A 27806-nucleotide genomic window follows, 5' to 3' on the forward strand; every position below is an offset into this window, starting at 1 on the left:
AATAGAAAGCTAGGCTGAGCAAATTTGACAGATTGCTACGTACCCTAATCTAGAAGAAGGAAGATTAAGAGTTTTGGTTTGCCAAGTCTTTCCCAGACTTCCTGCCTGACCTTGACTTCATCACTTACCTCTGGGACTGTGTAAAACGGAAGAAAAAATGGCCTTTGAAATTCCATCTCCCATGCCAAGAACAGCCATATTCCTGTACCAGATTAAATTATGTGACTTAAGACTTTGCCTACATTTGCTGATTGGTGAAATTACAGGAGGGAAATTCTCTCATTTCGAGGCAAGTAGGAAAAAAAGTATTATTTGCATGTCCAGCAAGATTATAGAGTTCTGTGGTGGGACAGAATAGACATTATCTAGAAATGACAACATTTCAAAAACCCAACTTTTCTAGATTCTATCAATGAGAAACAACTGCTTTAAAGTGGAATCAACCAGGCAACCATAAAGTAGGCTCCCTGCAAAGCAAGGTAAGAAAAGCCAACACTTTACTTTGCTTTTTTTCTGATGCAGTCTGGATCCCTATATTTAATTTGTTTTAGGAGGGGGAGAATGGGTTTATCCTGTTTTCAAGCAATGCTAATTTATGCTTGCCTTTATTTCCCTGAGTCATCGTTCATTTGATTAAGACATTTGTATAGGGTCGTACCTTGGTTTTCAAACAGTTCTCGAACGTTTTGGCTCCCAAACGCCGCAAACCCAGAAGTGACTGTTCCAGTTTGCAAACTATTTTTGGAAGTCAAATGTCTGACGGGGCTGCCATGGCTTCTGATTAGCTGAAAGAGCTTCCTGCAGCCAATCAGAAGCCACACTTTGGTTTCCAAACGTTTTGGAAGTCGAACGGACTTCCAGAACGGATTCTGTTCGACTTGCAAGGTATGACTGGGCTGCTTTCCCAGAAGCTCAAAGTGGTTAACACTGCAAAGGAACAACAAGCATGGGGAGAGGGAGGTGATTTTAGCAAATCCTTTTCTCTTGAAGCTCCCTCTGTATCACCTTGTAATGCTGTTCAAAAGGGACACAAGAAGAAGAAGAAGAGTTTGGATTTGATATCCCGCCTTTCACTCCCCTTCAGGAGTCTCAAAGCGGCTAACATTCTCCTTTCCCTTCCTCCCCCACAACAAACACTCTGTGAGGTGAGTGAGGCTGAGAGACTTCTCTGAAGTGTGACTAGCGCAAGGTCACCCAGCAGCTGCATGTGGAGGAGCGGGGACGCGAACCCGGTTCACCAGATTATGAGTCCACTGCTCTTAACCACTACACCACGCTGGATTATACCCATGAAGCCAAACTATTATGAATCACAATTTAAAAACCGCATCTGAAACAGTGCAGCCTTGGAAAACTTAAAGGCTTGACAAAATGCAAAAGGTGTTTGAAGCACCTTTGAAAATATGGCAGTTCTGGAACCTTCCTAATTATTACTATTTGTTTATTAAATTTGTTAGTCACCATCCAAAGTGACTTAAAACAACAACATTCCTTCGGGAATGAGGTTCCAAGTCGATCCGGGGGCTCCTGCTGTAAAAAAGCCTGATACACACCAAGCCAGCACTCTCTAGACCTGTTGTGGGGATGGGATGGACAACAAGGACAGCTGACTGGGATTCATATAAGGAAAGGTGGCCCTTAAGCCATTGCTAAAACCAAACAGTCAAAAGTCATTGGCTGTGAGAATGATACATTTCAGGAAGCAAATCATCGAAATGTATGGAGTAGCTCAGCAAGGAAAAACGCCCCCTGAACATAGAATCCTAGAATTGTGCAGCTGGAAGGGACCCTAAGGGTCATTTGGTCCAATGCTCAGCAACATTCCCTATTTATTTTTGTGTGTGTTCTTTTGTAGCCTGCCATTCTATAGATAACAAGATAACTACCACAATGGTAATAAGATAATAATAAAATAACTTTCTCCCCCCTCGTCACAGCTTAATTTGAAGTTCATGTGGGATCATCAGTCTCAAGGCACAGAAAAGCCGGCAGGGCTGGAAACAATCTCCACGGGGGGCATTTAGACCAAGGGAGATTGCAGGATTTGGGAATTTTTAGGTTAGAGAAGAGGCAATGTAACAGAATTGTATAAAATTATAAAATTATAAATGGCATGGAGAAACTGGATAGAGAAAAGTTTCTCTCCCTTCTTTTGCAACATTTGATCTCGTGGACATCCAGTGAAGCTGAATGTCGGAAGATTTGGGACAAGTGATAGAACGTACTTCTTCATGCAGTGCATGGTTAAGATATGGAACCCACTCCCACAGGAGGCAGAGATGTTCACCAAGTTGGATGGCTTTAAAAGGGGATTAGACAAATTCATAGAGGAGAGGGCTATTGATGTCTACTAGCCTTGAGGCCTACGCTTTGCCTCCATGGGCAAAGGCATACTGTCAGAGGTAGTATTCCTCTGAATATAAGTTGCTGGGAAGTTCAGGTGGGCAGAGTGCCGCTGTGCTCACGTCACATTCGTAAGCTTCCCACAGTCATCTGGTTAGTTACTAGGAAAACAGGATCCTAAGCTAGATGGGTCATCTGATCCAACAGGTTCATCTTGTATTCTTATAGCAGTATATTTTGTGTTTTTATTTTGTATGTTTATGTTGAGAACTGCCCTGAGATTTTGGATGAAGGGTGTTATACAAAATTATAAAAAAGTAAATTTTTAAAAAATGAATAAAGTGCTCTTGTACTTGGGACCTGCTTGTGCGTTTTCTACAGGTATCTGGCTGGCCACTGTGAGTACAGGATGCCAGGCTAGATGAGCCCCTGGTCTGATCCAGCAGACTCTTCTTATGTTCTAAGTGCTGTGTGGCTTTAGCTTTAATTGGTACTGACTCCTGTTAAGTCCCCTTGAAAGAGAAAAAAGATAAGCTCCTCTTCTCCCTCTAAAAAAAGGGGCGGGGAAAAGGATTCAACATCAACCATGTAATAACAATCTTCTTTAAGATATATACTAAAATGTGTGATAGGCTTATTGGAGAATTAGAGAGCAGCTGGATGCAGGGCCATCAGAGGCAGTCACTGCTGGACCAGGCCCAGATTCTGAGCTTTCATTAAAGAAAAGTAAGTAAGTAGACCTTTTGGAATGAAAGTTATGAAGCAAAAAGTGCAGACCCCATTCATAGCAATTGCCTTGTGAGAGATGAGCCTGCTCCTTGCTTTCAATGTCTTTAGCTGGTTTTGAAATGGCAACATAGGAAGCTGCCTTATACTGGGAGTCAAACCATTGTCTATCCAGCGCAATGTTGTCTACACTGACTGGCAGTGTCTCTCTAGGATTTCAGGTAAAGGACATTCTGAGCCCTACTGGGAACTGAACCAGGAACCCGCACGCAAAGCAAATGCCGTGTCACTGAGCTGTGGTTCTTCCCCTATGTAACGTAATATCGACAAAACTACAACAGCTGAATTAAGCTGCGGGTTCTTCATGTGTATGTGTGTGTAACAGCTGAGCCGGAAAAGCAGAAATGTCTTAATGCTTTCTCCCAACATTGCACTCTCCTCCTCATTCTCCTCTTGCCTTTGGGAATCTGCAGAGAGTATCTTTCCTGGTTGTGTCCAGGAGGAGGAGGGTTAAGAATGCAGAGAGGAGGGTGGGAAGGGAATCCCTCGCTTGGAACTTGAGACTTTCCAGCTGAGAGGGGGATGCAGACGTCACTCTCCTCACTGCTGCGCTCAGCTCCCATGTCAAAGGAAGTCCAGGGAAAGAGCATCAAGGAATCCAGCACCACTGAGAATACAGATATGTAATGCCATCACTTCCGACTTCGGTGAGTAGAGAGAAAAGTGTCAGTCTGTGAAATAGCTTTGCAAAGGTTTTGAAACTTTCTCTTCGGAGACGGCCTCAGGACCGGATACGGGAATCAATTTAAGAACAGAAGCCTGCTTTGCTACCAGGGGCTCAAGAACAGCCTAATACAGCTTATGCAAATGCTGTTACGATCCGGTGAAATCAAGTCAAAGAAATGTCCTGGGATGGTTATCTGTGATACATGCACACCTGCCAAGAACCCAGAACAAGAGAGAGAGAGAGAGAGAGAGAGAGAGAGAGAGAAACACACAGGGCTCTTAATCTGTGAATGTTCAGGCAGCTTCTGGAAAAGGCTCTTTTCTTTTTGGTTTGGATAGCTGCCTGCTTTGGTCATCCCATGCCTTGAGACTGTTTGATGCTATGCTTATTAAGCTTGTGACCTTTAAGCATTAGGGGTTTCCTCAGATGGTGGGGGGATGTCAAGTCATCCACTTTAACCCAATGTGGGGATGCATTGGAAAGAAGTAACAGGGGACATTGCCCATCTGTAGGTCCCTTTGCACTGCCTTAAAAAAGTAAAGTGTGGCCATGAATCTCCTCCCAACACAGACTATGAATTTATCATAAATTAAATGTCTAAACAATCTATGGCCTTTTAAACCGAGGGGTGGGGGGGTTGTTTGGTTTTGTTTGTTGCAACGGTGTGTATTTTTGTGTTTTTATATTATAAACCTCCCTGCAATGAAGGGTGGTATAGAAATTTAATAAACGATAATGATAATGTTACAGCTGAATGGTTTTCTGAATGAACAATAGTGCTGTGGTGGGTCAAAGTTTTTGCATTCGTGTTTGTCCCTCAGAATGAGAAAGGCAGCCAATATCTTTCCTCTGGGTCAAGCAAGATGCAAGCTTTCAAGCTGCACAGGAGTCTTCAGGCTGCATCTTTTGAGAGTGTGGGTGTTTGTGTGTGAAAGACACTTTTTTGTGTGTCTGGTCATGATGCTTACTCATCCTATGTCTAATTATTCAAAAGGACTCTTCTGTGGATTTTGCTTTACACTGCACAACAAATTGGCTTGGGGAAAATACCAGCATACTTCTTTCTTTAAATGCGGTTTCTGCAAGGAAAGAGAAAGAAATACCTGATGAAATTTTGGAAACTGGGTGGAAGAGGGGCAGTCAGAGAAGGGAATAATGAAAATACGTGTATTTTCATGCTACTTATGAACAGAGGAAGCAGAATAGATTATGAGAAATGAATAAGCTTATGTATATTTGCATTTGCTACTCAGGCTTTCAAGTTCTATTTTGTTTTTAGTCACAGGGTGGTGATGGGGTTGGGGGTAGTGCAGGCCAAGAGATAGGCTTTGACACCCTCTTGCTTAAATTGGTTAAGAAAGGATTCTCAGCTGAACCTGCAATAGTCCAAATCAATTGCCCTACCTCTCTTCCCTCTCTTGGCTCCAGTCATATCCCTCTGAAATCTAAAATGCTCAAAGATCAAATGCAGTCGCTATCAAATACAAGATCAAATACAAGTATCTTCCTGCTAAAAGCCTCTGACACAAACATCACCTGGTGCTTAAGGGCTTCATTAGCTACATATTCAAGCCCTTAAGTATGTTTTAAAAAAAATTAAAATGAAAAACCAAACTGCCAGCATGGAGGGCCTGATCCAAATTGGGACCCTAGTGGGAGCTAGACTTCAACTCTGATGCCTCTGGGAAGCCTGCAAGCAGGGCCTTGGGATAACTGGGTGCTAGCCTGTCTAGGGATTTAAAGGTCAAACTTTTAAAAGCTGCCAACCAACCAGGAAAAAATAAGAAACTTCATCTGCCTGGTGGTTTTGCATTTTGGTCCACTTGCCAGGAAATAAAAATGATCAGTGGGGCCAGGAGCAAAGGAAGAAAAGTGAGCACTGGATGGGATGAACACATGATAGAACATTCTACGAGCCTGGGGTGGAGGGAGTGAAGTCCCCCTCCCCAATTCCCATGGAAAAAGCAATTTCACACTCACCCTTAACTATCCCCTGGTCCTCTGCTATACACTGTACAATGGCACCTCGGATTAAGAACTTAATTCATTCTGGAGGTCCATTCTTAACCTGAAACTGTTCTTAACCTGAAGCACCACTTTAGCTAATGGGGCCTCCCACTGCTGCCGCACCGCCACCGCACAATTTCTGTTCTCATCCTGAAGCAAAGTTCTTAGCCCCAGGTACTATTTCTGGGTTAGCGGAGTCTGTAGCCTGAAGTGTCTGTAACCCGAGGTACCACTGTAGTGGAATGAGCAGATTTTATATCAGGCTCCTCCCCCAATTTGATGGGGGCCTCACAACACTAGAGACCACCCCACTAGGCCCCACCCCCTTGCTCAACTCCCAGACCCACTCTTGACCCTGACCCCAAAGGCTCCACCTTTGTCCTGCCCAGATACGACAATCATTATTTTCTATTTTGAGGTTTGGCAATGCTCTCCGGGTGGTCTCTGTTTTTGATTTCCGCTCTTGTCTCTTCCCCCATGCTGCTTTTGTTAAGTGCATGTTTTCCATTACAAAGCTTTGAGACAGGCTAATGGGACAGCCACATTTTCCTAGTATAAATGTACCCCCTCCCCATTCCTTAGAAACCATAAATTCCAGCTGTGCATCTCAGAAGGAGCCATATTTGAGGCAGGTAGATTTACGAGTGTGGCAGGCTTCTCTCAGTGAGGTCTCCCTTGCAGGGAGAGGAGAGGCCTCTGGGGAGTCAAGTGAGACTATTTGTTGTGGCTGTGGTGGTGGCCATGTGGGAGACTTGAGACCTCTCCAGATGGTTTGAACGGCTCTTGATTCTGTTTGCACTAAGCTTGATCCGGTGGGAGTTTTGGGGAGAGATGCTTTGAGTGGAAATGCATCACCAGAAGAAAGGAAGCAAATTAGCATTAAAAAATGTGTACTTTTAAAAAATAAGTAGAGATGCCTGCTGGATCAGGCCAATGGCCCTTCTAGTCCAGTGTCCCCTTCCACAGTGGCCAACCAGATGCATGTGGGAAGCCCTTAAGCAGGACCTGAGCACCAGAGCTCGCCCTCCTCTTGTAATCTCCAGCAACTGGTATTCAGAAGCATTACTGTCTCAGACTGTGAAGGCAGAACAAGAGCCATCCTGGCTAGTAGCCACTGATAGCCTTCTCCTTCATGAATTTGTCTAATCCTCTTTTAAAGCCATGGTCATCACTGCTTCCTGTGGGAGTAAGTTCCTTAGTTTAACTGTACATTGCCTGTGGAAGTATTTTGTCTGTTTTATCTGCCCTGAATCTTCAAACATTCAGCTTTGCTGTATGTCCATGAGTTTTAGTGTTACAAGAGAGGGAGAAAAACATTTCTCTATCCACTTTTTCTGTGCCATGCATAATTTTATGCACTTCTATCATGTCACTTCTTACTTGCCTTTCTCTAAACTGAAAAGTGCCAAACACTGCAACCTTTCTTTCCTAGGAGAGCTGCTCCATCCCCCTGGTCATTTTGGTTTCCAACTCGACAATATCCTTTTCAGGGTGAGATGGCCAGAACCGTACACAGCTTTCCAAATGTGGTCACACCATTTGTATAATGGCATTATGATACTGACAAATTTATTTTTGATTTCTTTCCTAATGATTCCTAATATGGAATTTGTTTAGATATGTTTGTTGAGTCCATACTGGTTGTACCTTTTATGACTATTTGTGGTTGTTTTGTGTTGATTGTTTTGATCTTGTTGTCAGAAGCTTTGGGTTTCCTTTCAGACAAAAAAAGCAGGGTACAAATATGAAGTGAAATGAATTGGTTGGTGGAGAGATTGGGTGTTCAGGGTGAAGGAAACAGTGCATGTTGGATGTGCACAGGAAAAGCCTATTAATATGGTTGGCTCCAGTTCGTGGCCTATCTCCTGTCCCCCACACAGAATTTGGCACTAGTTAGGGGCCTAGTTTTTCTATTGCTTCTCTACAGGCCCTCTAAACTGCACCCTCTGCCTAGTGGTGGAGAACACACGGATGGCTTGCAGTGGGCTAGGGAGAGTTATCACATCAGATGGAGCCTTTTACTGCAACTGTCACATGTCCAGTGATTGTACAAACAGGCCCTGGCAGAGGAGGATTTAGGGGAGTGCAACTAGATTGGTTACACTGGATGCAAAGCCTCCGGGGTGCTGCTGGGGGGGGCCTACAAGTATGATTTACAGTGGGCACCAAATTTAGGTGTTGCACAGGGTGCTGCTGAAATGTGAGACCCCCAAGATCTTCCACTGGCCCTGAAGTTTGTACTCAAAGAGCCTCAATGCAACACAAAATTTGGTGGGTCTAGTTAAGTCACCTAGTTTAAACATGCTTAACTCTGTTTTTTAAATTTGGAGCGCAAGATAAAACCCTGAAGCAGAGCTCTTTTGACATGTTGGTTACTGATTGTTTTCCAGGTTCCATTCAAGGTTTTGACCTTTAAGACCTTAAATGGCTTGCGATCTGGTTCTCTGTCTTGTTATGAGTCTGATTGGGTGAGATCTGCAGGAGGGGCTCTTTTGAGACTGTTACCCTTACAAAGAAGAGAGGAATAGCAACGCCGCTCTCAGTGAATCAGAAGCTGCATATGTTTTGCTAGCATAACACCTCCACTTGCAGAAGCCAGCTTAATGGGCTTGTGTGGAGAGGGCTTTCTCCAGTGCCGCTCCACAATGTGGAATGATGCACTCCCCTGTAGTTCATTCTGGTTCACTTTGCTTTCACATCTTTTTAATTTGGCCAGTCCAGTTGCTTTTAGTATGCTGCTTTGGTGTTATACAGAAAGGCACTGTGATAATAAAGTCTATTCACTCCATTTTTTCTATCCTTAATCAGCAAATATATATATATTTTAAAAATAGTTCCTAACTTTGCACATTGAGGAAACAAGGTGCAGGAACACCAGAGCATATATTTAAGTAGGCTGCCTCTCTGACCCGTTCACCTGCAGTGCTGGACTCAGAGGCATTTGATCCGAAGTGCGGTCTAAGATTTGCAGTGGCCGAAGAATGAGCCTTTTCCAGTTATTCTTGTAAACCTTCAGAAAGTTTGTTTAGATTTCTGCTTTTTATTTCCTTTTCCTTTTTGCATGGGCACGCACCCCAAGCCTGTGTACATGTGGAGAGGGCAAAATGAATCCATTTCATGGTTTAGTCATGGTGGAAATTTCATCAGATTTTACGGTTTCTCATGAATGCGGGGGCGGCGAATCACATTATAGTGCATACCTAATGATTATGTAGCATGCAAAAGATTTTCAATGGTTGCATATTAAAAGCTGATAAGATGGCAGTTGTGTTGAGATAATGGTTTTTTGGACGGACGATGAAACGATGTGTGGCGTGAGCAGTCTTATTTGTCAATGCGTCATAGCTGGTTGCTGTACCTCTGCGCCTATGTAATCCTTTGCAGAAATGACAACTGGTCTGAGAAATTACCTTTCCCCTCTCTGGATGGCTTTGTGCCTCTCTAGGCTAAGAACTGTTGTTTTAAGAAAAGTTGAAGATATGAATTACCGGCGGGCTGGGCGGGCTGTGGTGAGCACAAATAATAATGATGGTTCCTGGCTTAATCCCAAGTAAAGGTAGCACTGAAGTAGTTCCCTCCCTCCCTCCCTCCCTCCCTCCCTACTATTTATAACCAGCTCTTTCCTAAAACTATGGAATATGCTCCCACAGGATGTACAGTAGTGATGGCCACCAACTTGAGTGCCTTTCCAAGAGGATTACACAAATGGTGTCCACAAGGCACCAGTGGACCTTCGGCTAGGCTCTGTCACCTTCCTTCTGGTGCCACCCACATGTGCTGTTCCTGCTGAACCTCCAGGACTGCAGAACCAGCCTGCCTGAGCATTCTTTCTTCCAGCTTGGCCCCACAGGCCAATCCATACTCACCAAGCTCTAGACATACCCACCACTGGTCCCTCTGTCCCTTGCTTGCTGCTCTAGAATTTGGCTTCTGCCTCTTTTGGACCATGCATCTGCTTGTGTACCACTTTGACTGCCTGCCCCTTCTCCCAGACCCTGCAACTTGATAGGGTCCATAGAATTATGGCCATTCTTAGGGAAGCGTGATGGATGATGGGGACTATGGAATAAGTCATTTCCAGTCAATTTTGGGAGGCTGCTGTCTAGATACATTTTTTTTTTAATGGTTGAAAGACACCGGTTCCTGTTTTCCCATCCACTTGGGCTGGCTGTGTTCTCTGGCTCTGTGCTAAGGGCTTATAAAAGGGTCAGTGTAAACAGAGCCGAGGAGGACTTAATTATGTGAGCTTGTTGGGATATTTACCTTTTTCACTCTCTCTTTTATTAAAAAAGTCCAAACTCTTGATTGGTTTGGATGCACAACGTGACTGGGACTGAAGGAAGTCAAACTTGCAGCCCCAAAGTTCTTTGGTTGGTTTTGAGCCATGTGTCCCCCCCTTTCTTTTGCCTGGTGGTCCCATGTGGCTGGTATTTCTAACTAGCTTCCTGTTTCCTGGGAAATAAAGTTGACATGCTTGGATTGTCCTGCCGCAAAACGGCTTCCTTCCCCCACCTTTTCTCTTGCTTTAGTGCTGACCCAGACTTTGCAGAGAGACCTGTCTAGCACTGCTTGCTCTTTACAATGTTAGATTCCCCACCCCCCAGGACCTAGTGCTCACATTGAGGCTCAGATTATTGATGCAGCCCACAAAGTGCTAAGCAGTACTGAAAAAGAAAGTGCTTTTGAGCATGTGCAAAATGACAGTTTGGGGTGGGAGGCTTCATAGATCAGAGGTCTATCAGAGGTCTAGACCAGATGCTGGGCAGATTTTAGGCTTTCAGGATTTACTTTTTTTTTTTTACTAGGAACCTCGATAGCCCCCCCCCCATCAGCTGGAGCCAGTTGCAAAATAGTGTCCCATTGAAGTTAGATTCAGAACGAATCACAGAATTGCAGAGCTGGAAGGGACTCCCTGCAATGCAGGAATCTCAGCTAGATCATACATGACAGCTGGCCATCCAACCTCTGCTTAAAAACCTCCAAGGAAGGAGAGTCCACCACCTTCTGTGAGAATTCATTCCACTGTTGAACAGCTCTTACTGTCAGAAAGTTCTTCCTGGTGTTTAGTCAGAATCTGTTGTCTTGTAACTTGAATCCATTGGTTCAGGTCCTAGCCTCTGCTCTATCTTCCATGTGACAGCCCTTTAGATATTTGAAGATACCTATCATATCTCCTCTCAGTCTCGTCTTATCCAGACTCAACATACCCAACTCCCTCAACCGTTCCTCATAAGGCTTGGTTTCCAGACCCTTTGTCATCTTGGTTGCCCTTCTCTGTACATGTTCCAGCTTGTCAATATCCTTCTTAAATTGTGCAGGCCAGAACTGGACACAGTACTCCAGGTGTCGTCTGACCAAGGCAGAATTGAGTGGGACTATTTCTTCTCTTGATCTGGACACTAGACTTCTGTTAATGCAGTCTAGAATAGCATTAGGGGTCGTCCCCCGGCACGCTGCATCACACAGTTTGTTCAGGTTAAGCTTGTGGCCTACCAGACCCCTAAATCCTTTTCACATGTACTACTGGCAAGCCAGGTGCCCCCATCTTATATTGGTGCAGTTGGTTCTTCCTGCTTAAGTGTAGAACCTGACAATGAAATGGTTGAATCTGTAAATCCTGATTTTGCAGTTTTCTGATTCTTTCAAGTCTGATTGAGCCGTTGAATATGCAAGCATCTTGGAAACCAACATGAGTTTACGGGTTGTTTTCCCACAATAATGTACACTTGGCATGTAAAAGCTGAAAACTAATAAAAGGGGGAGGGCACAGGGCCATAATCCCCGGGAAATGTCTCCCGCTGAAGCCTTGTTTGGTGGGAACTCTGCAGGAGCATTTGCTGGCTAGCCTTGCACCTTCAAGAGCCTGCAAAATTCCCACCACCCATGACTGGTGTGTGGTGATTGCAATTCTAGTTTAGGTATCTGAAGTGAGACATAAATCTGAATGCGTTTGAGCATGGTGCTGTCTTCAGGATGCGCTATTTGCAAAGCTGAGTCCATTTTCTTAGCTGAGTTTCTGTTGCGGACACCCATTAGTCATGAAGCAGGTGATGGATGAGTTTGTTTATGGGCTTTTAAGTTTTCACACAATTGCGTCAGCACCTTCCAAAGGGACTTGAGAGATGGCTACAGAATTTTAAACGGGAATGACATCTAAATGCACTAAATGTTAATCAGAGACAGCTGTGAGTGGCTCCAAGGAGGCCTCCCCCTTCCCCCTTCAGATTAGAAAGCGTTAATAGCAGTTTAATGTTGCTGCAGCAGCCATGGCAGCCAGTCCTTTGCCTTGCCATCTTGGCCAGCCTTTCCTGATCTGATAATGTGCTGCTTGGAGAGAGCTTTGAGCAAAGGGCAGGGCCTCCTTGTGAACCCCCAGCTCAGGGGCTGCATCCAGATGTGAGTCAGCATCTGTCCTGAGGGTGGGTTTGGGTTGGGTGTGCAAGAGCCTCTCATTCTTGTCAAGAAAAGGACTTCAACCCAAACATGACAAGCTGGGCGCGAGAAGCAGTGTCTTGGCGCTGGGTGTGTTTGCTTGCAGAGCAATCTGGGTCTTGACAACAACGGCTGGCAAGGAAACAGGCACTCCCCCACCCCACCATCAGCTTTTGACATCAGCCTCCCTCTGTGCTCTTCCAAACCTGAGAGCAGAAAAGGTTTTATTTGCTCTCCTTTCCAAGCATTCCCCGGGGGCCCTTTCTGACTGCCCGTGCTCTGCACGCAAGATCCCCACCTGCTGCTCTTGCTGCTGCTGCTGCTGCCTGGAATGGAGTGGCCAGAGAGGAGACAGATGGCTGCGGTTACCTCTCTCCACCCTTTCCTGAAGAGGAAGCCGAATGCTCCAAATGAATGCATGGGAATGAATAGGAAGAGGCAGAACCACCTGCTTGATGGGTCCCTTTCCCAGAGCAAGGAGTTGCTTGGGGATCTGACGGGGGAAGAAAATTCGCATGGCCTCGGTGCAGATGATGTGAAATTTTCACATCTTTTGTGGGGGATTCAGCTGGCTTGTGGTGGGGTTTGTGTTAGCATACAAAGCCCAGCGTCCCTCGTGTGAGCCTCCCTCCAGAGGAAAGAAAAACACGGAAGGCTTGTGCTGCTCTTCCTAAGAATTTTGCATTAAAATAGTGAGCCTCCACCTAAATCATAAGAGCGTAAGAGTCAATGCTAGATTTAAGGCAGTGTAGGTGGTTCCCCTGCACAGGGCACAGAATCATAATCATGATAAATAACTTATTTTTATATGGGGGGAATCAAATTTTGTCCTTGCTCAGGGCACCATATTACCAAAGTCCTCCCCGGAAGATTCTTGAAGCCGGTAGTCCAGCATCCAGTGGCCAGCCTAATACCCTAATGGAAAGCCTGTAAGCAGGACCTGCCATCAGCCTGATTACCCAGCCATTGTCTGCTGTGGTCAGCAGGGGCTTTCTGAGGACCCAGGGAGAGAGGCATCATTTCCAGCCAGGTTACCTGAGAGTCTTTAACTGGAGGTGGCAGGGATTGGATCTAGGAGCCATGGTGTCTGCCACTGAGTTGTGGGTGCTTCCCATCCTCAGGAGAGACCCGTATGGGCAGCTTGTGGATATTCTAATTGTTTCAGAAGATGGTTGCATCTGAACCTATTGTCCAGGGCATGGTGCACCTACCATCAAAATCTGCAGTTCCCTTGATCCAAATGCTGCTTTTCCTTCTGGCTTATACTGAGCAGCTTGGCTGTTGTTCAGCCTCCTCCTTTCTGTAGACTCGCAGCCTTGAGAGCAGTTGTGCAGAAAGGCCGAGAGGGAAAAGGTTGCTGTGAGGGGAGGGGGAGTACAAAAGAGGAGGGGTGGGGGAAGAAATTCATTTTGGTCCGCATTTAAAGGTGAACGTACCTAATTTGCACTTTCTGAAACAATGCACAAACTGAAACGCAGCCATCTATCAGAATTCACAACTCCTCCAAATTTTGCAACCCACTTCTCCATCCAAATGCATATGCTAGAGCAGGGGTAGGCAACCTAAGGCCCAGGGGCTGGATGCGGCCCACTCACCTTCTCAATTCGGCCCGTGGACGGTCCAGGAATCAGCGTGTTTTTACATGAGTAGAATGTGTCCCTTTTATTTAAAATGCATCTCTGGGTTATTTGTGGGGCCTGCCTGGTGTTTTTACATGAGTAGAATGTGTCCCTTTTATTTAAAATGCATCTCTGGGTTATTTGTGGGGCATAAGAATTTGTTCATCCCCCCCCCCAAAGAAAATATAGCCCGGCCCACCACATGGTCTGAGGGACGGTGGACTGGCCCATGGCTGAAAAAGGTTGCTGACCCCTGTGCTAGAGTAATGTGTGCATCAAAATGTATGTATCGTTGAAAATAACATTCAAGAAGTGCATTATATAAGGGGAAGTTGCTTTGCAAAAATGTCTGTGCTAGGCAAAACGGCATGCAAAAATGTGTTTATTAAGAGAACTTGGCACTAAAATACTGCTGAATTTTTATGAGGGCTTTTTTAAGATCTGCAAACTGATGTGGAAATGTGGACAACTAAACTTTAGAGTGGAAATGTAGGAAATGGGGATAAATTAAATTTGAAAATAATTGCCCATCCCTACTGAAGTGGAATCTTGGTGTTGAAAACACAGGCCTCTGCATTGCCCCCCCCCCCTTGCCATCCTCCTGGCTGGCGAGAGCAAGACACATCAGATCAGGAGGGAGAAAGAGCAAAGCTGCTTAAGGTGCACCATCTATTCAGTGGGCTGGACCTGAATCTCCTTGGAGCCAAAGCAGGACATGCATGGAGCCCCTCCCCTCCCCAGCATTGCAGGCAGGTTCCTCCAGAGAGCCCTGGCTTCTATTAACCCTTCTGTTTCCTTGGTTTGGCCCTTTCCCCATCCCAACAGCAGGTGACCATGTGTTTGGCACCAGGCAGCTGCCCAGCCCTCACATGTTTGCCTCTTGGCGGTGGCGGCTCCTCCTGCCATCTGGAACGGCCTCCGCCTTTATCTCTCTTCAAATCTCAGTCGAAAACATGTCTGTTCTTCTTTGCCTGGGATGCCTAATGTGTCTCTCCTCCTGCTACTATTTATGACTTAGCTCCATCCCTTTTCGCTCTCACTTAATGAAGCTGAGGGCTGCACAGCTTCATTTCTATGGGCAGCCGGGGAAGCAGTAAACCTTTGCTCTGTGCTTCATTGGTTTGCAAAAGGGGTGCTTTGATGCCAAGCTACCAGGCGCAATGTACACATTTTAAAATTAAAATTTCCCCAAATCCCACATCTTTCGTGGTACAAGCAGCCTGTACAGGTGTTGTTTAGTTTAAACTGTGCAAACAGAGCAGGAGATTCTTCAGCATTGAAGGGACCACAAGATGAAGCATCTTATATGTTGTTTTACGCAGTATGCACAAAAGGATGAATGACTACAAATGTTGACACATTGCGCACGCGCAAGTGCACGCGCGCGCGTACACAGAGAGCAAATACTTGAGCCTGCAACAATTGTGTTCTCCATCCAGGCCAGGCATACACTTGTTTTACTAGTGTGTTGTAATTTGCTGATTTCATTCTCTCCATATGCTGCTGCCACTGCTGCTGGCCAAACCTTCGCTCACACAACCAACCCAAACACTCTTCCTCCTCCTCTGAAATCTCCATTGTATGGAAGCCAAAACAAAGGAACTGGAAACATTCACTTTCTAGAAGTCTTGGGTATTAATCCCACTGCTATTGCCCTGATGTTGTTTGCACATTAGGAAAGCTTATTTACGTAAGCACACTGAGCCTTTGAAGCCCCTGGGGCTATGCTGTGTAAGAAAGAGGGGGCAGACAAGTGTGCTAAACTGCAGGAGTGTGTTGTGTTAAATGATGGAACTCACTCCCACATGAGGCATTGATGGCGACCAACTTCGACGGCTTTAAAAGAGGATTAAACAAATTCATGGGGGAAAGGGCTATCGACTGGCTGTGCTCTGGCTCCACAGTCAGAAACCGTAATGTTTCTGAATATCAGTTGCTGGAAACTACAGGAGAAGAGAGTGCTCTACTGCTCAGATCCTGCTTGAGGGTTCCCCATTGGGGCATCTGGCTGGCCACTGTGAGAACAGGATGCTGGACTGGATGGGCCCTTGGCCTGATCCAGCAGGTCCTTCTTATGCTCTTACTGAATGTGTTCTGTCTTTTGCTTTTATTCTTTTAATTATTATTTTTGCCTTGAGGAAGTAACCTCGAAGTCTCTGAGAAAAAGTCAGACACTTATTTTTGTTCCCTCTGTCTCCTTTGGCCAACTTCATGTGTTGGGGCTGGAGACCTGGACATCACCAGTCATGACCAGCCACCAATAGCTTGAGATGATCTCCCTCCTAAGGTTTGCAAATCAAAAAGAGCAAAATACTAGCTCCTCTGCTGACCTACAAGTTCCCTCCGGCTTGTCTCTATGTGACAGAAAGAGGGTTTTAAGGTTGTGGTAGAACCCAGCAAGCAGACTTGGGCTTCCCCTGAAAAGCACTGCTGGCCCTGAAGAGTTAAAGCTAAATGCCAGCAGAGCATTACTGGTTGTCATGGCAGGACTCTTTAGGCCGTTGGTCAAAGGGCAGGAATGCCAGCAACCCACCTCCCCGAAAATAACCCTGGCACCTTGAGGAAAGGGGACAAGGTGACAGCCACAGCCTAGCTAACCTTACCTATTTGACCCTTGGGGTTGGGGGCAGAGAGATATGAATCCAGTCATTGGGCCGGATCCAGTCCCCCCAACTCTAACATATTAGTTGGAGGTAAGGCTCAAACAAATTGTTAAGTGTGTTGTTGTTGTTGTTGTTGTTGTTGTTGTTGTTGTTGTTGTTTAGTCGTTTAGTCGTGTCCAACTCTTCGTGACCCCATGGACCAGAGCACGCCAGGCACTCCTGTCTTCCACTGTCTCCCGCAGTTTGGTCAGACTCATGTTTGTAGCTTCGAGAACACTGTCCAACCATCTCGTCCTCTGTCATCCCCTTCTCCTTGTGCCCTCCATCTTTCCCAACATCAGGGTCTTTTCCAGGGAGTCTTCTCTTCTCATGAGGTGGTCAAAGTATTGGCACCTCAGCTTCATGATCTGTCTTTCCAGTGAGCACTCAGGGCTAATTTCCTTAAGAATGGATGCGTTTGATCTTCTTGCAGTCCATGGGACTCTCAAAAGTCTCCTCCAGCACCATAATTCAAAAGCATCAGTTCTTCGGCGATCAGCCTTCTTTATGGTCCAGCTCTCACTTCCATACATCACTCCTGGGAAAACCATGGCTATATGGACCTTTGTTGGCAAGGTGATGTCTCTGCTTTTTAAGATACTGTCTAGGTGTGCCATCGTCTTTCTCCCAAGGAGCAGGCGTCTTTTAATTTCGTGACTGCTGTCACCATCTGCAGTGATCATGGAGCCCAAGAAAGTAAAATCTCTCACTGCCTCTATTTCTTTCCCTTCTATTTGCCAGGAAGTGATGGGACCAGTGATCATGATCTTCGTTTTTTTTGATGTTGAGCTTCAGACCATATTTTGCGCTCTCCTCTTTCACCCCCATTAAAAGGTTCTTTAATTCCTCCTCACTTTCTGCCATCAAGGTTGTGTCATCTGCATATCTGAGGTTGTTTATATTTCTTCCGGCAATCTTAATTCCATCTTGGGATTCATCCAGCCCCGCCTTTCGCATGATTAATTCTGCATATAAGTTAAATAAGCAGGGAGACAATATACAGCCTTGCCGTCCTCCTTTCCCAATTTTGAACCAATCAGTTGTTCCATATTCAGTTCTAACTGTAGCTTCTTGTCCCACATAGAGATTTCTCAGGAGACAGATGAGGTGATCAGGCACTCCCATTTCTTTAAGAACTTGCTATAGTTTGCTGTGGTCGACACAGTCAAAGGCTTTTGCATAGTCAATGAAGCAAAAGTAGATGTCTTTCTGGAACTCTCTAGCTTTCTCCATAATCCAGCGCATGTTTGCAATTTGGTTAAGTGTGTTAATGTTGATTATTGAGCTGAGATGTTGTGTATAGGAGGGGAAACACGGTGCAATCAAGTCAAGCTTAGGGGATGGAAACAAAGCACATAAAAACATGCTATTTCCATTGGCTTTTGTGTCATTGGAAGCCTCTGGTCTTGTTTTGGAACTGGCTCAGCTTGTTGGTTAAAAGCTGGATTTTGTGGCCAGCAGGACACCCCTCAGTTAGGTTGAGTGTTGGGAACTTTTGACCCCCCAGAACCTCTGAAATGCAACTCCCATCATCCCTGGCCATTGGGATTTATAGTTCAGCAACATCTGGAGAGCCAAAGGTTCCCCACACCTAGACTACAGAGAAAGGAGGGGTCTGGGTAAGAAGTGAGCAAGGAATGACCTGCTGGTACCTTGGAGAGGCAGAATGGCCAGATTGTGGCCAGATATGAGCAGAGTGAAAGTAAGGTCCATTTTGAATTCCCCAGCCTGTGATTAGCACCCCCAGAGTTAATATGAAAAGCTTGTCTAAAGTTCAGTGAAGCAAGAAGACTGTTCTCTCCCCGCCCTTCATTATTTCATTATCTTGTTTGTTTGGGCTGATTTCTGTTGAAAGAGTTATTTAGAGTTTGAACCTGTTATTAATGAATGTTTATACTTTGATTCCATTCCCAGTATGGTTCAAAGGTTGATATGATCCCTAAATTTGAGTTTCTCTATTATCTCATTGTACAGGCTGAAGTTCAGGCTCTCAACCTGGGAATCAAAATAATTACTTTTAAAAAACATCCATGTACACTTGAGGGTACACTGGTTACTGAGAAATGGTGGCTGTGTAATCTTACATATCTATGTTTTTGGGGGGGGGGTTGTTGCTCTTTATTCTACTTGGCTGTGCCATCTTTGCTTCTCTCTCCACCTTCACAAGCCTTGGACCCTCTAAAGTTTGTTTTTCTAGAGCCTAAACTGTTAGCGGCATGAATGGGAATAAGCCCATTTGTTTCTCCTGATTGACCAGCGAAATCTGACTGTGTGCCCTCTGGGGGATGAGCGGTTGACAATGAACGATCTGCTTAATTTCTTGTGCATTTCATTAGCCGCCTGTTAAGTGGCTCATTGACTGTTGAGTAATGTTAAGTGGCGGGCTCAAAGGCTCAGGGGCAAGCGTATCAACAAGGGGCGCCAGCTGAATGCAAGAATGGTTTGGAGTAAGGCAGTGGATAGCCAGCCTTGCATCTCAAGTGTCCTAAAAGTGGCACAGGCAGTGGGAGTTTGCTGCACACTTGCATATCAGCAGTAGGCACTGATTAGCCAGTGGGAAACAGGATGCTGGAATAGGGTGAACCCACCTTCTTCTGGTCTTTTGGGGCTCTTCTACTTAGGCTCCCCTTGCTTCTATCTAGTACTGCTGTCCCCCCTGTTTGGGAACTGCCACCACTGGCCCAGGTTCACAGGAGTTTGAGACTGAGGCATGTGAGTCTTACAAATCATTTGGAATACTGGGTGAATTTCTGGTCACCTCACCTCAAAAAGGAGAATGTAGAGCTGGAAAATGTTCAGAAAAGGGCAATCTAAATGACCAAGGAGATGGAGCGACTCCCCTACAAGGAAACATTGCAGTGTTTGGGACTTTTTAGTTTAGTGAAAAGTTAAGTAAGAAGCGACCTGATAAAATTTCATAGAAATTATTCATAGCGAGGAGAAAGTGGACAGAGGAATGTTTTTCTACCTCTGTCATAACACTGGAACTCATGGATAGCCAATGCAGCATAATGCTGGAGGATTCATGATAGGCAAAAGAAAATACTTCATGCGGTCCATAGCTAAACTATGGAACTCACTGCCACAGGAGGCAGTGGTGGCAACCAACCTAAATGGCTTTAAAGGGGGATGGGACAAATTCATGGAGCAGAGGCCTATCAACAGCAACTAGTGAGAAGGGTTGGAGCCAAAACAAGGTGAGGCCTCCCCTTTTTCTCTTTTTGTCACCCCCCCTCTCTCTCTGCTACCTGTGGGTGACTAGGCTGAGGGCCACAGGTTACTCACTTCTGGGCAAGACTGGCAAGTACTTTGCCCTGGGTGTAAACATGGCAGCATGTTCTGCTCCTTTGCCTGTGATTCAAGAGACCCGAGGGTTGGGCTCAGCTGGGGTCCTTGGGCTGCTGAGCCCCACAGTTCTGGCCGCAGCTTTCCCCTTTGCTCTGGTTTTGGATCTGGCCTTTGCCGTCTCCGTCCTTCTCCCAGACTGCCGAACAGATGCTCCGCAGGCCCTCTGCCGATTTGCCTACTCCATGTGCAATGTGACCTCTGTTAAACAAATAGCCGCAGTAATCGCCTCCAGATCTTCCGCTCACTTTGATCAGCTTAAGTATCGGTTTATCTTATGATATAAATATGTAAAATATCCCACTTGTTTTTCCTTGCTGGATGCAAATAAATCATTGCCTCAATTTATATACACCAGTGGGGGAGTGCAGAAGGGCGGGTGGGTGGGTCGGTCGGAGAGGGCCCATAACTCATGAGAGGTGGAGACTTGAAGGTCAATACTTCATGAATGTTGATGGGTCCCTTTCCAGCACGTCTGCACTCAGCGTTATTTAACGGTGCTACTCTCCATCATAGGCTCTGACTGCAGCAGCAATTGCAAAAGGCGTGTCACCAAGAGGCTTCTGCTGGGTTCACTTTGACTTTTTGCATTGAGTTTGCTTGCAGCGTTGCTGTGATGGATTGCAGCACCTTGGTGAGTTGCCGCAATGCCTGGCTGGATGGCAGACTTGGCCCCAGCATGGGCCCATCCTGAAGCAATTCTCTCTGTTAACTCTTTCCAGAGGGGCAGCTCTTGCAGCTAAAACAGCAGGGAGTCTGGTGGCATCAGAAAGATACAATGTCAGGGTGCCTGTGTTATCACCAGCAACTGTTTTGTGGATGACTACTGTTTACATGGGGACACGGGTGGCGCTGTGGGTTAAACCACAGAGCCGAGGGCTTGCCGATCGGAAGGTTGGCGGTTCGAATCCCCGTGACGGGGTGAGCTCCCGTTGCTCGGTCCCAGCTCCTGCCCACCTAGCAGTTTGAAAGCACGTCAAAGTGCAAGTAGATAAATACTTCCAGCAGGAAGGTAAACGCCGTTTCCGTGTGCTGCTCTGGTTCGCCAGAAGCGGCTTAGTCATGCTGGCCACATGACCCAGAAGCTGTACGCCGGCTCCCTCGGCCAATAAAGCGAGATGAACGCCGCAACCCCAGAGTCGGTCACGACTGGACCTAATGGTCAGGGGTCCCTTTACCTTTACCTTTTACTGTTTACATTATTATCACTTTGCTTTCTGCATTGCATTTTGCTCTGACCTCACCGTTTGCAATGCCCTTCCAACCATTTATATCCAGGATAATACTTTTGCATCTGCTGATATGAACTGTGGTCCACCCATGTTTTATATTTAAGGTGCTACAAAACCTCTTTTTTGCTTATTTTTTTCGATGTGAGTGAGAGCCTGTGCCACCACTGAAAAGGAGCAACAACCTTCCTTTGTTGTTAAATATGGCTGACAAAACAAACTGATGCCATTTTTTTTTGTACAGGCTTTTGGTACTGCCAATTTTTCCATTATTTGCACTAGAAATGTTAGGGGCAATAGAAATCCAGCGTGTGTGCCCATGCCTGCCTGTACTGGTGGGGCATCTTATGATACTTTGCACATGCCCAGATGCATCTTCTTCTTTGGAATTACTTCTCTTGTTCCGAGGCTGAAACTTAAGCATTCAAAGATGCTGTAAGATAGAGCCCAGGTAAGAAGGAGCCCAGGCTCAAGAGAAGCCCTGACCAGTTCCTGTTGCCTCTGTGAGTAGCAAAGGTGCTATGCAGACTGGCCCAGATGCAAAGGAAGACGCTAGGCTGTCTGTTCTTTAATAGGGGCATAGAAAAAGGGATTTTTGCACATGCCTCTGGTCTCACTCTGATTTCAGCCTCACCACCCCAATTCCATTTTTGTCACAGACACTCAAAGGCTCTCCTTTGCAGTGGCTCAGCTGATGGCAGTCCATTGTTTCATATAACAATCATGTCCCTTAAATGTATGGTGTGTGTGTGCAGCCAAGGCTTCTCCAAAATAATCCCAGGAACTATAGTTTGTCAAGGGGGCTGGGAATTGTAATACAGTGAGGTGTAAATGGCAGTTCCAATGATTCATTTTGGGGGGATGGGAGGTGGGGAAGAAGTCTTGTGCTATTAAATGTACGGTGATCTGAGCTTAATGGCTGTTGCAACAAGAGTTCCCTTTAGATTTCCCGGTACCAGTGACATTGATCTCGGGGAATGGGCACCATTCCAATTTCAGCCAGCCAGCCAGTGAGATCTGTTGCCAAGAGTACCACTTTCTCCATACCTCTGTTGCTTTGCCTCTGAGTTTGGCAGCTAGGGGAACCCAGGGACATCTCTCAGGGGCCCAGGCTTGGCCCCTTGATGCACCAGTTGCTGACAGAGCGGTGATGGCTGTGTTTTCAAAAACCGAACAAGGAGAGAAACGGCGACTCCCCTGAAAGGAGTTGGATATTGAAAACAGGTGGGGGCTTGATTATATGATCATTTCCCCATGTTTATTTTAATAGGGGATTGCCGATGATTTGTGGCCTAACAGTTTATAATAATTATCGCAATGTTTTGACAGTTTGAATTGCACACTCTCCTGTCAGTAAAATAATACAATATAAAAGTGGGAAGTAAAACACAGCAAAGATAACAGACTCCATTTTTGTGAGTGTTATTGCAAATGCGCTTAATTGCTGCCCAAATATGGGGGGGGGGGAGGATCCAAATTATGTAGAAATCCACATATTTTGTCTTCCAGTTGTAAAGCCTGGGTTTGTTCAATACTTTCTTTCAGAATGCTAATCCCCCCCCCCCGGCACCCTCTTAGAAGATTCAGTTTCTTGCATTATTTTTTCTGGTTCCTTTGATAATCTTGGATACCTGCACCCCATGGTAACAGCCATCATGAAATTGTCTTTTGGGAATTCCCGCTTGCACTATTTGACCAGTTGTGTTTGACAAGCTCATGAAAACCTTTCATTGGGGGAAAACCAGATTCTGTGCCTTTGCTTCAAGTCATCTGTATTTATTTTATGAATTATATGAAGGCCAGGGAAAATTGCAGATGCAAATGTTTGGATACTTTCTGAGAATGGTTGCTAGAATGATGACGGAGGCTTGCGTTTACAGCAACTTCTAGTTTGATATTTTTGATACAATTGCTCTGCTGGACAGGAAACCTCAAGGACCTCTGGCTGGGGATTTTTCTGGGCCCCCAAACTTGAGAACCATTTTTTTTTTAAATCTGGAAATTCCAAAGATTGGACTTCTGGATGCAATGCATGTGTTCTAAGTACTGATATACGGTAAGCTCCCCTGGGCAGCACAGGTGGGATTGGGGACTGCATTCTGACATGTACCTGTATTTGGAACTGAGTAGATTGTGGCATAAATTGAACTTTCTGTGAATAAGTTTTATATCCATCAATCTCTCTCTGTGTATGTATGTACCCACCCACCAATCTGCCCTTTAATCCATTTGCATCCATTTATCCACCCATCTATCCATCATACAGCACTTAGGACAAGTTTGTTCTGGATCCTGGTAGCATGCAGTGAATCACAGAAATCATACATTGGTTACACTGACCAACAAACCAGAGATCAATTCTTCATGGCAAAATGTTTGGGCTTCTGCAAGTGCTTTGATGTACAGGATCTGCTTTTATATACATGCTTGCGCAATTTATTTATAGAATTTCTATAGCACTCCTCATCATAAGTTATCCTGGGGCAGATCACAACAATATAAAAGCTACCTAATGATAAAAGTACAATTAAAATATTCCAGCAGAAATGCATCCACCTTTCACATCTCTTCCAAGTATTCAAAAACAAAACAAAACAGAGATCCACATTTTGGGTACCACAAGTAGAATTGGGGTGGGGTGAGTGCCTCTGTTCTGAACTGAGCAAAATTCCAGCAGAAATCCAACCCCCAAGGAACATGCTTTGGGTCCATCAGTTAAATATTAATAATGCTTAATCCATATTTTATTGGCGTAACTGTAGCTTTGTGATGTCCTATGGAGTGAGCTCAGGAGTGATCCCAAGATAAGATATCCTGCATAAAAGGGCATGGGAAGATTAATGAAACACGTTTGCCCTGGTGAGTGAGATATCGCAGGCAGTGTCAACAATATTTATATTGTGTTTTAAATATTCTTCTTATTCCAATAGTATTTTGCTATCTCTCGGTGCTCAAGGACAGATGGAAAAGCTGATGAGAGCAATGTCAAAAATTTGAAATCTTCCCTGGCTTAATTTTATTCTTTGATCAGAAAGATTCATTCCCCCATTGCGTGGTTTTGTGTCTCTTGCTGCTTAGTCTTTGCATCTTGCAAAAGTACGGTCAGTTTCGCAAATGAGGCCTTTGCTCTTTCCAGGATTCTTAAGATACTGGAAGCAGGAGTGGCCATCACTTATATCTCTTTTAAAGAACCATGAGCTGCCATAGCAGCTGCTTGCAAAATTGTTTTCTTCTTTGCTTTTCTTTGCTTTTGCACTGGACAAATGGGCGGGGGACAGAGCACCCTAAGTAGCGGCTTCAGTGCAGCATTGTGGACAAAATAGGAATGATAATCCTCATCCATTTGTAAGAAACACTGAGGTGATATCTACACAAAAAGTTAAGGTAGCCTTGCTAGCCCAGAATCAAAATCCCAAACCCCATGTTACAAAATAACCAGCAAGCATTTGAGGTCTCCAGAATTCTTAATCTGACTAGATTATAAACTGAGCTAGGAAGATGGTGGAGAGTTCTGGAGAGCTTGAAGCTTGCACACTATTTTGTGATATTTGGTAGAATTGTAGTTTGCAATTTGAAATAGGGCAGCCTAGCATGATGGAAATTGTGGTTTGCAGTGAACTCTGCTGAAAATGGTGTCAAGTCAGTTTCACCAAACATTTTTTTTTTTTGTGAGGGGGTGGAAAGGCGGTCTCTGTCCATGTACATCTGGAGGATTCTCCAAAAGATTTTCATAGGGTTGCATTAAATGAACAAGCAAAACTCAGGCAAAAATGATTCTGCAACTTGATAGACTGATTTGTTCACTTTCAGCTATGAAGGGGGATTAAGAAGTAATTAGTTGCAATTTATTTAATTGCCATTTAATTAAGCCACCTTTAATTGGGCTCTCATTTAATTAACCTAAATTGCACAATGCAACAGTGTGCTTCCTGTAAGATACCTGCTAATTGCATTGGCCCGGGTAGGATAAAACTCAAAACATTCCTGGCAATTAAAAACAGTGCTCATCTATGATTTGTAGCTTCTATTAAGCCAGCACTGGGCTTCTTTTCCTCCCCCCCCCCAGCTCTCCCTCTCTCTTCTCCCTACCCCCAAGATGTAAACAGTGGCAGGAAACATCTCAGCTGACACATGGGCATTCACTTGCTTTCTTTCCAAAGATCAGCTTACACAGCCTGAAAGCTGAAATGAAATACTCTGCAGCAATACTGGCGGATTGACCTTTTCCTGCTTCTCTGGATATTGTGTTTTATACCCCTTTAACACCCACACCTCCCCTCTGGCTCCTTAGCAGTAGTTTGACAGATCCTTGCGTTGGTGCAAGCCAAGCCTGGAGAGCATTGTTTTTTTTAATAAAATAAAATTGTGCTTTCCATCTCCCCATCTGCTCTCCCCATCACCCTTGACGGCCAGCCTGCCTTGTGGCGTTTGGATGTCTCCATATATGCCGAAAAGCGCAAAGCAGACAGCACACAGGTAGCAGGTTTTATGGGATCCCCTCCTCCCTGCTGGGGAAGTGTTTTGTCCCAGTTCTCAGAAAATATACATTTCATTGCTATTTAAATCACCGAGGTTGGTGAGTGAGTCTTCACAGCAAGTGCTCTTGGCTGGATATGAAGACCATAGACACGGCACTGAGCCAGTGCCTCCCTCCCCAAAGCAGGCTTGCTGCTCGTCCTGCCTGTTTTCTGAATCTGGTAAAGTGAGGCTGTCAGGTCACCTGCAAGGTTTAGCAGACGGGCGCATAGAGGCACACAATGAAACATAAGGATTTCTTTCAGACCAGACTTTGGAGTTTGACTCTGTGGGTAGTGGGAACGAGGGAGGGCTCCAGCTAGATGGCTCTCTGAGATAGGAATGGCCCTTGCTACTGCACCACATCTCTGGGTGCATAGGGGGAAGAGCGTTGTGTCCTCACCCACTTACCCTGCAAATGTTTTCTTGACTGCAGACCCTTTTCATAGAATCATAGAATCATAGAGTTGGAAGAGACCACAAGGGCCATCGAGTCCAACCCCCTGCCAAGCAGGAAACACCATCAGAGCACTCCTGACATATGGGTGTCAAGCCTCTGCTTAAAGACCTCCAAAGTAGGAGACTCCACCACACTCTTTGGCAGCAAATTCCACTGTCGAACAGCTCTTACTGTCAGGAAGTTCTTCCTAATGTTTAGGTGGAATCTTCTTTCTTGTAGTTTGGATCCATTGCTCTGTGTCCGCTTCTCTGGAGCAGCAGAAAACAACCTTTCTCCCTCCTCTATGTGACATCCTTTTATATATTTGAACATGGCTATCATATCACCCCTTAACCTCCTCTTCTCTTTTCCTTGGTCCATAAATGAATGGAGTATAAGGAAGGGTCTGCAAGTGGGAAACTTATTGGGGAATCATAGAGCCAACCATAGACCCAACTGTTGAGAGATCCTGGCAGGGGGAAACTCTCTTGAGCGCTTTGTTGTTGTGGTTGTTGTTGTTGTTAATTAACATTTTAATCCTAAACTTTTGCCAAGCACCCCAGAACTAGTACAGCCCCCCACACCGCTGTTCCATTTTATCCTCACAACAGCTGCTGTGAGGAAAATGAGCTGGGGAGAAATGGGCTGGCCCAAAATCGCCCAGTGAACTTCAGAGCTGAGTGGGGTCTGTTTGGCCTGGGTCTGTTTGGCCTGACTCTAACGTCCTAACTCAGTGTTGTCTGGTGCCCATTGGGACTGGTAGGGTGGAAAGCAGGGAGGCTAACAGTAGGTGAGGCCAGGACAGGCAGAACCAACACATTCTAGCTTAGGCCCCATTTGTCTTCTCCCTGCTGAGTTCCACAAGGGAAATTCTGAGAGTAAGGAGGAGGTAACTGACAGGCAGGGCTGCCCCCTGGACTGATTGTAAGAAGGCAGACGGGCTGGCTGAGGTCCTGCTGAGGTTGGCGGGACAATGCCCCTTTTGCCCTCATGGGCTGGCCTGCTCTACACTGACTCTTCCCAAAGGAGCCCAAAGCCTCCTGAATTCTGATACTTGAGGCATCAGTATATTGCCCATTGAGTCCTAGCCGGTGTGCTTTTTCCAGCTGGAACTCACTGGAATTCAGTTCCCGCACCTCTCCGGTGGGTGTCATTGCCATTACAAGTGTGATTTCATGGAGAGTTCCAACACCAGTTTTTCTAGAAAAATAGCAAGAGTCCTGGCAATTATGATTTAATTTGTGGTGAAACTGTCATTGGACCAGCCTGTTGTAAGCACAGAGGCAAATATATTGGACTCCACACTTCCAAGCTACTTTAGGAAAGTGTCACAGTGGCATGAGTCAGTAATTACTCCCTAAAACACGACCATTGGAAGTGACCCCCTACTTGGTCCCACTAGCTGATTATTGTTGACACTGACTGGCAGCAGCTCTCTAGGGTTTCATGCAAGCATCTCTCAGAGCCCCACCTGGAGATGCTGGGGATTGAACCTGGGACCTTCTGCATGCCAGGCATGTGCTCTGCTCCTGAGCCACAGCCTTTTCCTATCCTGTTGTTGATACAGCTGTTTTTAGTGACTGCTTTATTTGGCACTTCTGTAACCTCCCGGAACGTTCTGCTCTGGATGGTGGGTTAGGACGGGCAGCCACAGTATGTTGAGCTTGTTGCCTTTTCACATGGAAAGTTCTAGTTCCTTCCAGCTTCCTCCTTATCTTTTAGGCAACGGAAGCCAATCTCTTATTGTGACCAGGCCGCCAGTCCTCCCTGCTTCCTTTCCCA

The 27806-nt window shown here is 45.5% G+C and overlaps 1 protein-coding gene across 4 annotated transcripts in view; it reads left to right on the forward strand.

Moving 5' to 3' along the window:
* The first annotated feature begins 459 nt into the window (after nt 1-459).
* ZNF469 (zinc finger protein 469) overlaps nt 460-27806 on the forward strand; it is a 290027-nt gene continuing 262680 nt past the window's right edge. For 2 of the 4 annotated variants that reach the window (XM_082229174.1, XM_082229178.1), the window contains exon 1: nt 3668-3776. The gene's annotated coding sequence lies outside the window, so the exon portion shown is untranslated. Of the gene's footprint in view, nt 480-3667; nt 3777-22275; nt 22295-27806 lie in introns of those variants that run through there. The other 2 variants (XM_082229176.1, XM_082229177.1) reach the window with 2 other exon arrangements.

This window comes from Podarcis vaucheri (assembly GCF_965113315.1).
Source record: "Podarcis vaucheri genome assembly, chromosome: 7".
NCBI classification, from domain to species: domain Eukaryota; kingdom Metazoa; phylum Chordata; class Lepidosauria; order Squamata; family Lacertidae; genus Podarcis; species Podarcis vaucheri.